Source organism: Bufo bufo, chromosome 1 (genome assembly GCF_905171765.1).
Source record: "Bufo bufo chromosome 1, aBufBuf1.1, whole genome shotgun sequence".
In the NCBI taxonomy this organism is placed as follows: Eukaryota; Metazoa; Chordata; class Amphibia; order Anura; family Bufonidae; genus Bufo; species Bufo bufo.
Genome location: NC_053389.1, coordinates 615,620,121 through 615,636,330, shown reverse-complemented (window position 1 = coordinate 615,636,330; position 16,210 = coordinate 615,620,121). Strand labels below are relative to the sequence as shown.

Sequence of the window (16,210 nt, the reverse complement as noted above, 5' to 3'; positions counted from 1 at the left end):
AACACATATATCCTTATCGTCTAGCACTCTTTGACAAATTACTGTCATTTAACCGCTCATTTGCCTCTCATATTGCGACCAACCAGCTCATAGGAGTGAGGGACATAGGGGGCTGTTTGTTATTCATGTAGCTTGTCTTACAGTTCCAAGCATTTAATTATGTTTTTTCCTGTAGCATTTAATTATAATTCTCCTTACTTTTGTCTGAGGCTCCAAGTAGGCCATCTCCCAGTGAAAAATCTGCGTTACTCCCAGCAGGTGTAAACATTGCTCTAATAAGGTTTATACTTTATAATTCTCAAATTGGTTAATAAGGAAAACAAATAGAAAGTTCAAATAAAAGAAAGTTTTAATAACTTTGATTTACAGGAAAAAAAAATACGAAGTCCCCCCCCCCCATCTCCTTATATCGCCAGCTCAAAAAGTATATGGATCGGATATGTTCATGTGCCTTATAGAGGCTTTTTCCTCTAAAAGCCTCTATAAGGCACATGACCATATCCGTTTTGTGGTCCCCAATCGTGGATCTGCAAAATACGGATGCTGTCATGGGGCCCACTGTAAAAAAAGCCTATTCTTGTCCACAAATGGTCAAGAATAGGAAAGGTTCTATAATTTGCGGCCCGGTCGAACGGATGCAGGCAACGCGCAAATGACGTGTGCTGTCCGTTTTTTTTAGGACCCAAACAAATGAATGGGTTTGTGTGTGATCTGCAAAAAATTCGGATCGGACACGGACGAAAAATACAGTTGTTTGCATGAGGCCTAAAGGTAGTATCAGACACCGCTTTTTGTGGTAGAATTGATGCCATTTTCTGACCAAAGCCAGGAGTGTATCCATAAGTATTGAGCAGTATAAGATATTCCTTTATATTTCTTTTGAATTCACTGCTGGTTTGGGCTCAAAAGACTGCATAAAAAATTGCCACAAACTGTCTTTTATTCTTTCAAAAAATCCCATGCGTGAAATCACCCTAAAGAACCATCATATTAGTTTTGCCAAACCTACCGATGACCCTGTGTGATTGAAGCCTGTAGTACCACCAAAGACATTTAACCAGAAATTTCTGTGAATAAGGCCTGTGATACCTCCACAGTATTAAATCAATCGAATAGTATCCTGTTCCATCTCTTATTACAAACCTCCCATTTCTGTATACTCTCTGATTTGGTGAATGTAATGTGTTCTATGTCTTTTTCTCTGCCTTCTGCATCTTTTCCCTTTCTAATCCTCCCATCTCTTGCCGTCCTTTAGTGACAGCCGTTAGAATACAGGAAATCTACCTAATCCTATAATAGTATTAGCAGCCTGAGGGGGCAGAGAGGACCATATAGTCGAGGTTAACCCCAGATACACTAGGAATTAACAGGACACAGCACAGAACCTCAAGGATGTACTGGCTTCCAAAATCAATGGTGGCTCCCTTGTGTTTTAAGTAACATGGCAGTAGATGCTTTATTGTTATGGTATTACTCTGTGAATTATCCAGATATTGTTCTACTGTGTCATGCCGCCCAGAAGTACTGAGGATTATGAAGTACAATTTAATCACTGCTTCTCCTTCATTTCGAATAAAGATTCTGTCTGAATTTATCACACCTTGCCCTGCACTCCAGAATTTGAGCTTTATAAAGTTCTAAAATAGGGCTTTTGTGACTTTTTGTGGTCACATGCGCAAAAATCCAGTTTTGAAATATGGGCACAGTTAGATATGTTAATGAGTTTCATAGAAACATAGAAGATTAACGGCGAAAAAAGACCACCTGGTCCATCTAGTCTGCCATAATATTATTTCTCATTTATCTTAGGATAGACATTTGTGATCCCAGGCAGGTTTAAATTCACTTATTGTAGATTACCCAACCACATCTGCTGGTAGTTTGTTCCAAGCTTCAACCACCCTTAGGTAAAATAATATTTCCTGACATTGCTCCTGATCTTACCCACAGCTAATTTCAGATTGTGTCCCCTTGTTCTTGTGTTTAGCGTCTTATTAAGAACACTTCCCTCCTGAACCTTATTTAAACCTTTAACGTATTGATCATGTCCCCTCATTACTCTTCTTTTCTGAAGGCTATACAGATTAAAGGGGTTATCCAAGAGTGAATAACTCCCCCCCCCTACCATGCCCAGACCCGCCATATTTATAATACTTACCTGGCCCCTGATGCTGGTTTCCTCCTGGATTGCTCCACACCATCTTAACATCTCCCCTGCCTGCAGAAATCAACATCCTTCCACGGAGGGGGTGCAAACAATAGCAGGCCGCAGCGGTGACCTACCCCCTTGCGTTGTGTGGATAACCCCTCTTGGATAACCCCATTATGTTCTTTAAGTCTATCCTGGTATGTTTTATACTTAAGACCCTCCACCATTTTTGTTTGCCCATCTTAGCACCTGTTCCATTTTATCTTGTCTTTTTTGTAGGTGGGGTCTCCAAAACTGGACGCAGTATTCCAGATGTGGTCTCAATAGCGCTGTATACAGTAGGATCACAATCTCTTTCATACCAGTGGTTATACTTCTAGCTATACAGCCAAGCATCCTACTTGCTTTCCCTATTGCCTGTCTACTCAATCCAGTAAGAGGTAGCGTAGGAAAACTGGAGTGGCTTTTCTAGACAAAAGTGTTAGGTTTAAAGATGCACCAGATTCTACGAACAGAGAGTGAGACCGTTAATAAATTTGGTGGAAAGTATGCCAACGCAGACTACTGCAAAACTTCAATATCACCCTCATGATACATAGCCATACCCACATGATAGATTCCCCCCTATGTCTTTCCAGTGTATTCCTTCCTATATGGCCACTGACCATGTCCACACTAAATATTTCCCTAATTTTATGTGTTGCCCACTGAAAGCATCTGCAGTGAACACATGCTTGGACATTCTCTCACATTTCTTGCAGCCGTGTCACAGATACATATAGATACATTGCTGTAAAATCATCTTAATGTGTTTGTGCAATCCACTTAAATCACACAACTGAAATTTCCCACTCCAAATCCAGCTGTTCTCCAAAGATCTGGCAAGGGGGCGCAGTATGTGCCATGATACCCTGTAGTGATATTAGTCTCTCTCTGATGTTTACTCGTCTAAGCCATTAATTATTAATGAGCCACTGCTGTAATTACCTGCCCCGGTAGCGACACTACTTTTCCTGAGTAAATGCTACCCTCTAGGAGAATGAGGCTGCACAGCTATAACTCAGGATCTAGTGCGCGGCAGCACCGTCATCTTACCACCCACCTCTGGGCAGCACAGTTGTTTCTTATTATGTAGCAGAGGGGACCAGACTCTGCTTATACTGAACCATGAGCTCCACTGTGAAGCTTATTTTCAACACAGTTATATCTCTTCATGAATTCCTCGATAGAATAAGGACTTTCCTTCTGTATCAATGGACAGCGGGGCTTCCTCATCTTACCTGCTGGACACTATTGTTACCTTTCCTTCTGTACTACCGGACAGCATAGTTACGTCTCCTTCTGTACTACTGGACAGCATAGCTACCTCTCCTTCTGTACTACTGGACAGCATAGCTACCTCTCCTTCTGTACTACCGGACTCCATAGTTACCTCTCCTCCTGAAATACTAGACAGCATAGCTACCTCTCCTTCTGTACTACTGGACAGCATAGCTACCTCTTCTTCTGTACTACCTGCTAGCATAGTTACCTCTCCTTCTGTACTACCAGACTCCATAGCTATCTCTCCTTCTGTACTTCCTGCCAGCATAGCTACCTCTCCTTCTGTACTACTGGACAGCATAGCTACCTCTTCTTCTGTACTACCGGACAGCATAGTTACCTCTCCTTCTGTACTTCCTGCCAGCCTAGTTACCTCTCATTCTGTACTACCAGACTCCATAGCTACCTCTCCTTCTGTACTTCCTGCCAGCATAGCTACCTCTCCTTCTGTACTACCGGCCAGCATAGCTACCTCTCCTTCTGTACTGCCAGACTCCATAGTTACCTCTCCTTCTGTAGTACTGGCCAGCATAGTTACCACTCCTTCTGTACTACTGGACAGCATAGCTACCTCTTCTTGTGTACTACCTGCCAGCCTAGTTACCTCTCATTCTGTACTACCAGACTCCATAGCTACCTCTCCTTCTGTACTTCCTGCCAGCATAGCTACCTCTCCTTCTGTACTACCGGCCAGCATAGCTACCTCTCCTTCTGTACTACTGGACAGCATAGCTACCTCTTCTTCTGTACTACCGGACAGCATAGTTACCTCTCCTTCTGTACTTCCTGCCAGCCTAGTTACCTCTCATTCTGTACTACCAGACTCCATAGCTACCTCTCCTTCTGTACTTCCTGCCAGCATAGCTACCTCTCCTTCTGTACTACCGGCCAGCATAGCTACCTCTCCTTCTGTACTGCCGGACTCCATAGTTACCTCTCCTTCTGTAGTACTGGCCAGCATAGTTACCACTCCTTCTGTACTACTGGACAGCATAGCTACCTCTTCTTGTGTACTACCTGCCAGCCTAGTTACCTCTCATTCTGTACTACCAGACTCCATAGCTACCTCTCCTTCTGTACTTCCTGCCAGCATAGCTACCTCTCCTTCTGTACTACCGGCCAGCATAGCTACCTCTCCTTCTGTACTGCCGGACTCCATAGTTACCTCTCCTTCTGTAGTACTGGCCAGCATAGTTACCACTCCTTCTGTACTACTGGACAGCATAGCTACCTCTTCTTGTGTACTACCTGCCAGCCTAGTTACCTCTCATTCTGTACTACCAGACTCCATAGCTACCTCTCCTTCTGTACTTCCTGCCAGCATAGCTACCTCTCCTTCTGTACTACTGGACAGCATAGCTACCTCTTCTTCTGTACTACGGGACAGCATAGTTACCTCTCCTTCTGTACTTCCTGCCAGCCTAGTTACCTCTCATTCTGTACTACCAGACTCCATAGCTACCTCTCCTTCTGTACTTCCTGCCAGCATAGCTACCTCTCCTTCTGTACTACCGGCCAGCATAGCTACCTCTCCTTCTGTACTACTGGACAGCATAGTTACCTCTCCTTCTGTACTACCAGACTCCATAGCTACCTCTCCTCCTGAAATACTAGACAGCATAGCTACCTCTCCTTCTGTACTACTGGACAGCATAGCTACCTCTTCTTCTGTACTACCGGACAGCATAGTTACCACTCCTTCTGTACTTCCTGCCAGCCTAGTTACCTCTCATTCTGTACTACCAGACTCCATAGCTACCTCTCCTTCTGTACTTCCTGCCAGCATAGCTACCTCTCCTTCTGTACTACCGGACTCCATAGTTACCTCTCCTTCTGTAGTACTGGCCAGCATAGTTACCACTCCTTCTGTACTACTGGACAGCATAGATACCTCTTCTTCTGTACTACCTGCTAGCATAGTTACCTCTCCTTCTGTACTTCCTGCCAGCCTAGTTACCTCTCATTCTGTACTACCAGACTCCATAGCTACCTCTCCTTCTGTACTTCCTGCCAGCATAGCTACCTCTCCTTCTGTACTACCGGCCAGCATAGCTACCTCCTCTTCTGTACTGCCGGACTCCATAGTTACCTCTCCTTCTGTAGTACTGGCCAGCATAGTTACCACTCCTTCTGTACTACTGGACAGTATAGCTACCTCTCCTTCTGTACTACCTGCCAGCATAGTTACCTCTCCTTCTTTACTACCGGCCAGCATAGCTACCTCTCCTTCTTTACTACTGGCCAGCATAGCTACCTCGTCTTCTGTACTACCAGACTCCATAGTTATCTCTCCTCCTGAACTACTGGCCAGCATAGTTGCCTCTCCTTCTGTACTACTGGACAGCATAGCTACCTCTCTTTCTGTACTACCAGACTCCAAAGTTACCTCTCCTTCTGTACTACCTGCCAGCATAGCTACCTCTCCTTCTGTACTACCGGACTCCATAGTTACCTCTCCTCCTGAACTACTGGCCAGCATAGTTACTTCTCCTTCTGTACTACTGAACAGCATGGTTACCTCCTTTCCTTCTGTACTACCGAGCAGCATAGTTAGATATCCTTCCTTATTACCAGACAGCATAGTTACCTCCCCTTCTGTACTACTGAACAGCATAGCTACCTCATCTCTTTTTGCACAAATGGACATCATCGTTCCATCTCCTTTTGTACTACTGGACAGCATGATTTACATTCATTTTTTGCAGTCAGGATATGGCAGTGAGCTCTAAAAAGAGTCCTGTCATGCTCTATTTTTTACTCATTTAAACTGTTCTATCAGTGCCCAGTTCCTGCAGAGGGCTGCAAGTGCACAGACCAGTTAACATGTCTCTTTAGGGTCACATGAACGGAAAGCTGGCTTCATTGTTGAGTTGCAGTTATCAGACCTGGGCAGGAGTGCACATGCTGCAGGAGGCCGTTGCAGGATCAATGAACGGAAGAGTCTCCCACACCTCCACTCCCGACCCCTTCGAGCCACTGAGTGGATGTAGACAGATAGTACAGTGAAACCATTCTCTTGTCAGAAAAGTGACATTACATTACAATACACCATAGACCTGTGCTACTAGTGCACCTGCTGGGCTCACCTGTGCCTCAGATCCACCCACACTGCGAGTCCGCACTGTTTTGTACCCTCTGGATATGGGGCTGGTGATAATTGGCATGTGTTATTAATTTCACACATTAAATGCTTTTCATTTTAATTGTACTGTATTATATTGTAATTGTACTTAATTTGTAGGTGGACAATGAGGACATGTGTATGCCCTGCATGGTTCTACAGATTTTTCAAACTCGATAATGCCAGACTTCCTTACCAGAATCTCTGGGGAAACTCCCAGAAAAAAAAAATCTCCAATAAGGTCCAGAAACACTCCTGACATTCATCCCTCTAAGTTTTTGCACCAATGCAGAAAATATCCTGGTGGTATCACCTATGTTGCCAGCTCTGCCTATGCTGCTTCAGACTCTATAGTGAAGGGCACTTACAGTGCTGCCCATAATTATTCATACCCCTGGAAAATTTTTACTTAAAGTTTTTACTTAAAGCCAAAAGTGACACCTGTGCTGGCCAGGAGGATAGATAGAGAGGTGAAAAAGAATCCAAGGATCACCACCTAGGCCATCCTGGTGAATCTGGGCCCTGCTGGTGGCAATGTCTCAAGGCAGACAAGCCAACGGACACTGCACACTGCAGACCAAGGAGGACGCCACTTCTCCAGATAAGGCACACAAAAGCTCGCTTGGCCTTTGCAAAAGCTCATCTGGACAAAGAAGACGACTTCTGGTCCTCTGTGTTATGGTCAGATGAAACAAAAATTGAATTGTTTGGTCACAATTATGTTTCCTTCATTTGGCGTAAAAAAGGAGAAGCCGTCAACCCAAAGAACACCATCCCCACTGTCAAACATGGTGGTGGGAACCTAATGCTTTGGGGGTGTTTTTCAGCCAATGGACCAGGGAACCTAATCACACTAAACGGCACCATGAAAAAGAGCAATACATGAGGATTTTCAACGACAACATCAGGCAGTCTGCAGAGAAACTTGGCCTTGGGCACCAGTGGACATTTCAGCATGACAATGACCCAAAACACACAGCAAAAGTGGTGAAGAAATGGTTAGCAGACAACAACATTAACATTTTGGAGTGGCCCAGCCAGAGTCCAGACTTGAATCCAATTGAGAATCTTTGGAGGGAGCTAAAGATCAGGGTGATGGCAAGAAGACCCTCCAACCTGAAAGATTTGGAGCTCATTGCTAAAGATGAATGGGCAAAAATACCTGTGGAGACATGCAAAAAGCTGGTCTGCAATTATAGGAAGCGTTTGATTGCTGTAATAGCCAATAAAGGCTTTTCTATTGATTATTGAGAAGGGTATGAATAATTTTGGACTGGACACTTTTTGCTCAAATGTAATTAAAAGCTGAGAAATGTTTTTTTTCCCACAATAATGCCTCTTGTACATCGTCTTATTATCTTTTGGGAGACACCTATGTCATTTCCCGTCAAAAAATGACTTGCTGGTTGAATAAAAGTAACTTTAACTCAAAATTTGCCAGGTGTATAAATAATTATGGGCAGCACTGTATATTGTTCGGTGTGGGGGGGGGGGGGGGGGGGGCTACCTTCTGGGTATTTGCATGTTTATTAGCGATACAAGGAGGTATTTAGCTATTAATGAGAAAGTTACAGCATAGAGGCACATATTTCAAATCAACAGCAACTCTCTGTATATATTACGTTGGTATCTTACGCAGTTATCTTTCACTGTACACTGTAACTCTGCATTGCAATACTTCCATATGATGGCACGGTATAATCTTTCAGTAAGCAGTGCTTTTCACTGTAGTCATTCATCACTGCCATTATTTCTCAGTATACACACAGCTCTAAGCAGATGCTTTTTTGCAATGCAGTCCAGTAGAGTTGGCCCCCTCGATAAAGTCTGACCACATTGGATTCCTCTCATTTTGTATGGCCCAACAGCACATTTATTTTTATTGCGGCATAATTATAACTTGTAGGAGCTGAATTGCCTCTCATTGTACAGTGCTGGTCAATACAGTAATCTCTTATTGTGCAGCAATGGAGAGCGTAATTATTTCTTTTTACAGTGCTGGCAGCGGTGGTTTGTCTAACTGCATAGGCCTGGCAAGCAGAGCTACAGTGGTGGGTAGCACAGTTATCTATCATTGTCCATTTCTGGCCTGCACAGGAGCGCCTCACAGTACAGTATTGTGCAGCATCAGTATATCTCATGGTGCAGCCTTGTCACTATGCAGATCTGGGAGAAAAACTGCTTTATGTCTTACTGAACATTGCAGGTCTTCTCCGTAGTCTCTCAAACAGGCAGATTTCTGAATAAGATCACGGTGCAGTGTTGGAAGGTAGCATTGCCGTGGCAGTGGCATTAGCTTTTGCTATGTATTGATAGACATTCTATAATACAGTCTTGTTATGACAATTTAACTGGTGCAAAAACACTGGAAACGATGCTTGAAATGTGTACCAGGTTTATTAGTATGTACCAATATGAAAGAGGACCTGTCAACATGAAAATGCAGTGTAAGCTGCAAGCAGCAACTTATAGAGCAGGAGGAGCTGAGCAGACTGATTTAGTATAACTTATTCATCTAAATCTCTGCTATTTTTATGCTTAGGAGTCCAGTGGGTCCTATCAGTGATTTGCAGTCTTAGCGTATGACTGTGTGTTCAGAGATAGCTATCAGTCACTGATAGGACCACCCACTGGACTCCTAAGCATAGAAAGAGCTGAGATTTAAGTGAACAAGTGACAAGTTTTACTGAATCATTTCCCACAAAGCTATACATCAGTTTGCGTCGCCCACAAATAGGACAGCAAGTGCATCGTGACAGATTCCCCTTTAAGGGGATGTACCACTAATAACACTTATCCCCTTTTCCCAGATCAAGAGATAAGTGTTTGATCGCTGGAGTGTACTGACCGCTAGGACCCCCAGCAATCACGAGAAGGGTGGACCGAAAAGTGCCGCTAAACAGTCCCATGAGAATGAGCCTGCGTGTCCACCGCTCCATTCACATCTATAGGAGTACAGTGCTTGCAGCAGTGCCATAGAACTGATTGGAGCAGAGGACGCACATGCACACCACTGCTCCATTCACATGGGGCTGTTTGGCAGCACTTGTGGAACCCCATTCATGTGATCGCTGGGGATCCCAGCAGTCGAACCACCAGTGATCAAACACCCCCGTCCTCTGGAAAGAGCATAAAGATTATTAGTGGCATAACCCCTTTAAAGGGAATCTGTCACCCTGATTTTGGACTACCCCAGAGTTGTGTTACCACTCCTGCTCCCTGCTACTATCTCAAATGGTCTTAACATAGATGTCATCTATGTATTCTGTTCCAGGTTCATCACAATGTGCATCTATGATATTTTTTGCAACTGTTATGTTCATGTAATATGCCTGGTTCACCAGCAGGTGGCAGCAAATATGGCAGAGCTAGCTTGGATATAATGGAACTTTCCATTCCATTCTAACCCCCCTCTGGAGAGAAGTGGGCCAGCCCTACTTCCTGCAGGAAGGGTGGGGACCAGTTAGTTCCAGTGTAGTTTACCCCCATCAAGGGGAAGGGTGTGCAGGGGCATGTCTCTGCTGGACATGCCGATGCCAGCCAGAGCACCTTAAGCCCATAAGTTCTGCCGGCCATGGAGGCCAAAGCTTAAAGCCTCAGGAGCCAGAAGGAAAGTTCCCTGGTACAACCTAGAATCAAACTACAAAGTAAAGTGAAGCATATAGAAGAAGCTGAGTTATATAGCCAGCCTGTCAGAACAGCAGAGTCAGAGAGAAACAGATAAAGCAGAGTAGAGTTTGCCTGCCGGTCTTAATGCTAAAGCCTGCTGGAACCAAGACAAAGCCTGTAAACCGTTTTGGAGAAACGTTTATTCAAGTAAAGCTGCCATTGAAATTCATCTCAGGGTCTGGACTCAAGTTATTATTCTATTCCTCAATTATTCCCCCTATTTATTGCTTCGGAGCCAAAGCCTGGGGTCCAGCGGTATCCAGGCGGGAGCATTGTGACACACATAAAGAGACATTTTAGGCCACAACATACCACTCGTCATTTCCTATACCTGGGACGCGTTATATAGAGGGCCCTAGGGGAAGGCTCCCCTTGCACATGCACAGCAGTCCTGACAATGTATTTTAGTGCAGCTTTGAGTGCTAACAGCAGGGGAACTGGGGGCAGTAGGAAAATAAAAAATAGTGATCTGGGCTCGAAATAGTAGATAATAGTCCAAAATCGGGGTGACATATTCCCTTTAAGCTTCAAATGCTGATGTTCAGGTAATGGTGAGCACTTCACAACCCACATCCAAAAACATAGTGATAGGTAAATTGTGTGAGATGGGGGAAATTAGATGGTAAGCCCCATAGGGCAAGGGACTGAGCAGCTCTACAGAATATGTTGGTGCTACATAAGTGATGAGAAATAAATGATATGTTTGACAGCATGACAGGAAAAGGAAATGTAACATACTGTACACATGACACTGATATATGATGCTGTATATCTCCATTTATCAGGGAGAATCTGTGCGTCATAGCACTCACTGTACAGTATAGATGGAGCGACAACATTTACGTATATTATAATGTCCGTGTACAGACCTGTTATTAAATCTCTCCGTTACTGTGGAGCCTGTAGATCCTGACTACATAATGCACCAGATACAGAAAATAAGAGGTCATGACATCCTGAATGCTTGTGGATTAATAGATTATTAATCGTGATTATTTTTTGCAGGTGTATTCATTATTATATGTAACAGTCATGTACAGTGAAGGACAACCGTGAACCAATTAGAGAAAAATATGCATTCATCATGAAGGGAAGCACTTAGTAAAGCATGTCATTACTGGAAATCAATTGAAACCTTCTCATAAAATTGGCCACTTTCAGTTTATTGAGGTTCAGCAGATATATTCCTGATATGTATCATGGTGCAGTGGACTTTATAGGTTTTCTTCACACAGTTTTAGGCTTTATGTCTGAGCCGTACATTTGTGCGCTAGAAATAGTATATACACAAGTATGGCATCTAAGCCTAAAAACTCAAATATCTGTATGATTTTTTTTTTTGTCTGTAAATGTTTAAAAAGCATGTACTGTATACCTGAAACAGTATAGCCCGATGTGAAGAGAGCTTTTTAAATACAGTGTAAAGTAGAACTTGCATAGTTGCCCATAGCAACCAATCAGAGTACTTCTTACACTTTCCAAAGGTGCTCTGAAAAATGAAAGGTGGAATCTGATTGGTTGCTATGGACAACTAAGCCAGCTTCCCTTTACACCAGTTTTGATAAATCTCTGCCAATATACATGTCTCAGAGCAAAGGGATGAGTCTTTGCTCTGAAAGCTGCCTGAATTCTTCATGGCATGGAAGTTGCAAGATGATGGAACATTCCTTAGAGATTCTGGTCCATGGTGACATGATGACATCACACACTTCCTCTTCTAAGGGTGCCCTAATGGATTGAGATCCAACAGCCATGCAGGCCATTACAGTAAACGGAACTATTTGGAGTTGAGTGCTTTGTGGCATGCCTCAGTACTCTTCCGAAAATAGACATTAAAAGATGTGTAAACTGTAGTCATCATCCATGATTTCTAGGTAGGATGTGACACGTAAAGGCATTCAGATGGTACTAAGGGGGTAATTTACTAATCTAAATTAGGCGTATTTCAGGCGTAGATGGCAGCGTAACGGTCAGTTGCGCCGCTGTCTGTGACTTCTCTCAGCTCACGGCAGGTGTACAATTGTGGGCAGGGAAGGGGGCGGGCCAGCACGTCCATCTCATTTACCATCTTCTACTCCTGTTTTAGGCGTAGAAAATGGTCTAAATGTAAGGCGGCAAGGAAGCTTGCTTACATTTAGAACTGGCGCTGGATGCGCCAAAGTTATGGAGAAGCCGGCACCAACCAGCTATGGACTTTAATGATAATCTTAATGATATACACTTAGGGTCATATTTATTAAGACCGGCAGTTTAGACGCCTGTATCAATAAATGTTACCCTAAGTGTATATCATAAAGACTTCCTACACCAGGAATCAGTAACCTTCGTCACTCCAGCTGCTGTAAAACTACAACTCCCAGCATGCACACTTTCTTGGCTGTTCCTGTAACTCCCACAAAAGTGAAAGGAGGATTCTGGGAGTTGTAGTTTCAGAACATCTGGAGTGTCAGCTGTTGCTGATCCCTGTCCTACACCATTATACCATCAGCCTGAACCCTTGACACAAGCTAAAATACATCCATGTATTCACTGTGTTCACATCAGATCCTAAATCTACCACTTATGGTGCAGCAGAAATCAAGCAGTGCTTTTCCGTGCTTCAGCTGCCTAGCTGTGGGAGCCTGTGCCCACCACATCTCCATCTCCTGTTCTTAACTGATGGAAGTGGTATACAAAATGGTTTCCTTGCACTCACTGTAGCCCATACCTCTGGTGTCACCTGTGTGAGAGTAATTACCATATATCTCTGGTATATTAAGTGTATGTATATTTATATATGTTAGCCTCAGTAGTTCTAGAAGAGTGTAACCTTTATCATATATTCCACTGTAACACAACATCTAAGAATAGATGGAGACAGCAGTCTGTAAGGAGAAGGGGGAGTATGGCATCCAAATAGGAGACAGGAAAAAGGGACTTTTAGGGAGATTTTGTGTTATTGTGCAAAACTGTTTTTCTGGTAATTATCAAGTGTGTCTTGTGATCCTGTGTTCTTGAAATTCCAAGAACTGTGGACATTGATGGGCCAGATGTGAGATGTGTCCAAGCCAACTGTGGGAATATGACCTTAGAATTTTTAGTCTTGTCCGTTTGATCTATTACCCAGTTACGTAAGGTTCTTTATTGCCATTATGTACCACGTGAGATTATATAACTTGCATTATCCAATCATAATGCTGTAACCATCTTAATTATCTTGTAAACTCCTATAATGAGATGTGTATAAAATAAAGACCTTAAGGGCGGTCTAATCAGATCTCCTCAGACATATCTTTCTGAATCTGTCTGTGATTTCTCGGCCGATATAATTGATCAATCTCTGCCTAAAGAGAACCACTCTGACAATTTGGAGGGGGCACCCGGATACCCAGCCCGTTCATGTGTCTGGACTGAATCAAAAAGGAGCACCCATGGTCCAGGAACGCAAGTCCTTGGGTAAGTGTGAGCTGTTGACTCACAAGCTTTCCAGAACTGTGGGGGCCTTCATAATCAGTCCAGCGTGAGGGGTTCGGGTATCATCATTGGCTCTGCTACTAACATGCTTCAAACTTAGAAGGCGTGTGTATGAAGATATGAGTTTTGTCTCCTGTGAAGAGCAATCTGACCATAAATGCACATGTCGGGACATTTTGGCAGATCTAGTTTAGAAACATCCAGGGCACCTAGTTCACTATGGGACATGGCTTGAGCAAACTGGGCTGTGGTTCACGGTGCAACATATTCACCAGAATTGTGCCATTTTACCATAAAATTCTGTCAGAAAAGAAACCAAATAATAGATGGAATATGCCTAGCCAGACACCAAATTTATCATCCAACATGAGCAGCCATGATAAATTCAGTGTAGCTTTAGACTGGTTCAATTTACACTGTCTACAGAATTAGTAAATCTGCCCCAAGCTGGTTCCATGAATTAGTAGATACTGTATTTGCATTATATAGGGGATCTGTCACCTCCCCCCAGGCCCTACTAGATACAGTACTACTTCTGCATAGTACTGTTCCTGCTGACCTCGGGTCACTAATTTGTATGTCTATACTCACCCCCGTTCCCCTTCTGTGCGCCCGCAAACCGGCCGTGAAATGCATTAAGAGAATGAGTGCTCTTATATGTATTCTAGTCCCACAGTGGGAAAATGGGGGCAAATACGGGCATACAAACTAGTGATTTGAGGTCAGCGTCAGCAGTACTATTCATGTAGTACCATAGTTAATAGCACTTGCGGGACTTGATATATTCCTGACATACTGAACAGTGCAAGCTCTATAGCTCACTTACCTACAGTTCTGTAACATGCACACGGATCAGCCATAATATTAAAACCACTGACGGGTGAAGTGAATAACATTTCTTGTCTTGTTCAAGGGGTGGGATGTACTGTATTAGGTAAACAGTCAGCTTCTTAAGTTGATGGTTTGAAAGGAGTAAAAATGAGCAGGCATGAGGATCTGAGTAACTTCGATAAGGTCCAAATAGTGATGGCTAGACAACTGGGTCAGAGAATCTCCAAAACAACAAGTCCAAGTCCAACTAGTCCAAGGGTAGACAACTGAAGGCAAGGTCATGGGCACCCAAGGCTCATTGATGTGAATAGGAAGCAAAGGCTAAGCCATCTGGTCTGATCCCAGAAAAGGCCTACTGTAAGACTGCTTGCTGAAGATGTTAATGCTGGCTATGGTGGAAAGGTGTCAGAACACACAGTACTTTGCAGCTTGCTGTGTAGCTGCAGATTGGTCACAGTGGCTGTACTGACGCCTGTCAAACGTCAAAAATGCATGTAAGCGTCAGAACTGTGCCCTAGAGAAATGGAAGAAGGCGGACTCGTCTGATGAATCACAATTTCATGTTCATCATGTAAACGGCTGGATGACTGTGTGTCCCTTACCTGGGGAAGAGATTGTACCAAGGTGCAGTATGGGAAAAAAGCGAGCCAGCGAAGACAGTGTAATGTTCTGGGCAGTGTTCTGCTGGGAACTTTGACACTCACCTTAATGTTTTTGTAGACCAAGTACAATGCCAGTGGCCTGTAATGGTTTGGGGACATTGACTTGGCTGGTAAAATCCAGTTGAACATCTGTGTGATTTCCAATCCATGGAGGCCCACTGAACAACTTACAGGACTTAAAAATCTTTTCCGAGATTTAAATACTGGGAGCGCTGCAGTCTTCTCGCAGCTCACCAAGCACAGCGCCATACATTGTACAGTGTCTGTGCTTGGTATTGCACTCAGCCCCAATCACTTCAATCAGGCTGAGCTGCGCCTAGGCCAGTGATGGTGAACCTTTTACAGACTGAGTGCCCAAACTGTAACCCAAAACCCACATATTTACCGCAAAGTCCCAACACAGCAATTTAACCTGAATACTACAGTCCAATATAGTATATCTTCCATGTACTTTATCATTTAGCTATAATAGGCTGCCTACATCCAATGCGCTGCCTGCTGTACATAGTGCGCCCTGCGCTGATGAATGGCAGAAAAAGTCTAAGGCATATTGGTTTACCATAGACTTTTTCCAGGGCGTGGGTGCCCACAGAGAGGGCTCTGAGTACCACCTCTGGCACCAGTGCCATATGTTCGCCACCACTGGCCTAGGCCATGTGACTGATGAACGTGTCGTCACGGCCTAGGGAAAGCGCCGCTGACTTCTCAAACAGCTGATCGGTGGGGGTCCTGGGTGTCAGACCCCCACCAAGGTCATCAGTATTTATGCCTCAGAAAACCCTTTTAAAGTATCCACTGCAAATGTCTTGGTTCCAGGTACCACTGGACACCATCAGCAATCTTGTGGGGTTCATACCTGGACAGGTCAGAGCTGTTTTGGCGGCATGAGGGGTACCTACACCGTATTAGGCAAGCGTTAATGTTATGGCTGATCAGTGGTGTTTTAGACACTGTTCTTAACAAAGCCCTCGACTGCCCTAGATGCAGGCCTCTCCATAACTT

At 43.9% G+C, this 16,210-nt stretch overlaps 1 protein-coding gene across 2 annotated transcripts in view; it reads left to right on the top strand.

The window, feature by feature from the left end:
- The window catches only part of LINGO1 (leucine rich repeat and Ig domain containing 1), a 79,991-nt gene that overhangs the window by 48,372 nt on the left and 15,409 nt on the right, over positions 1-16,210 (top strand). Inside the window, exon 1 of one of the 2 annotated variants that reach the window (XM_040413719.1) lies at positions 13,529-13,697. The exons of the other annotated variant lie outside the window; for it this stretch is intronic. The gene's annotated coding sequence lies outside the window, so the exon portion shown is untranslated. Of the gene's footprint in view, positions 1-13,528; positions 13,698-16,210 lie in introns of those variants that run through there. 2 annotated transcript variants of the gene reach the window in all.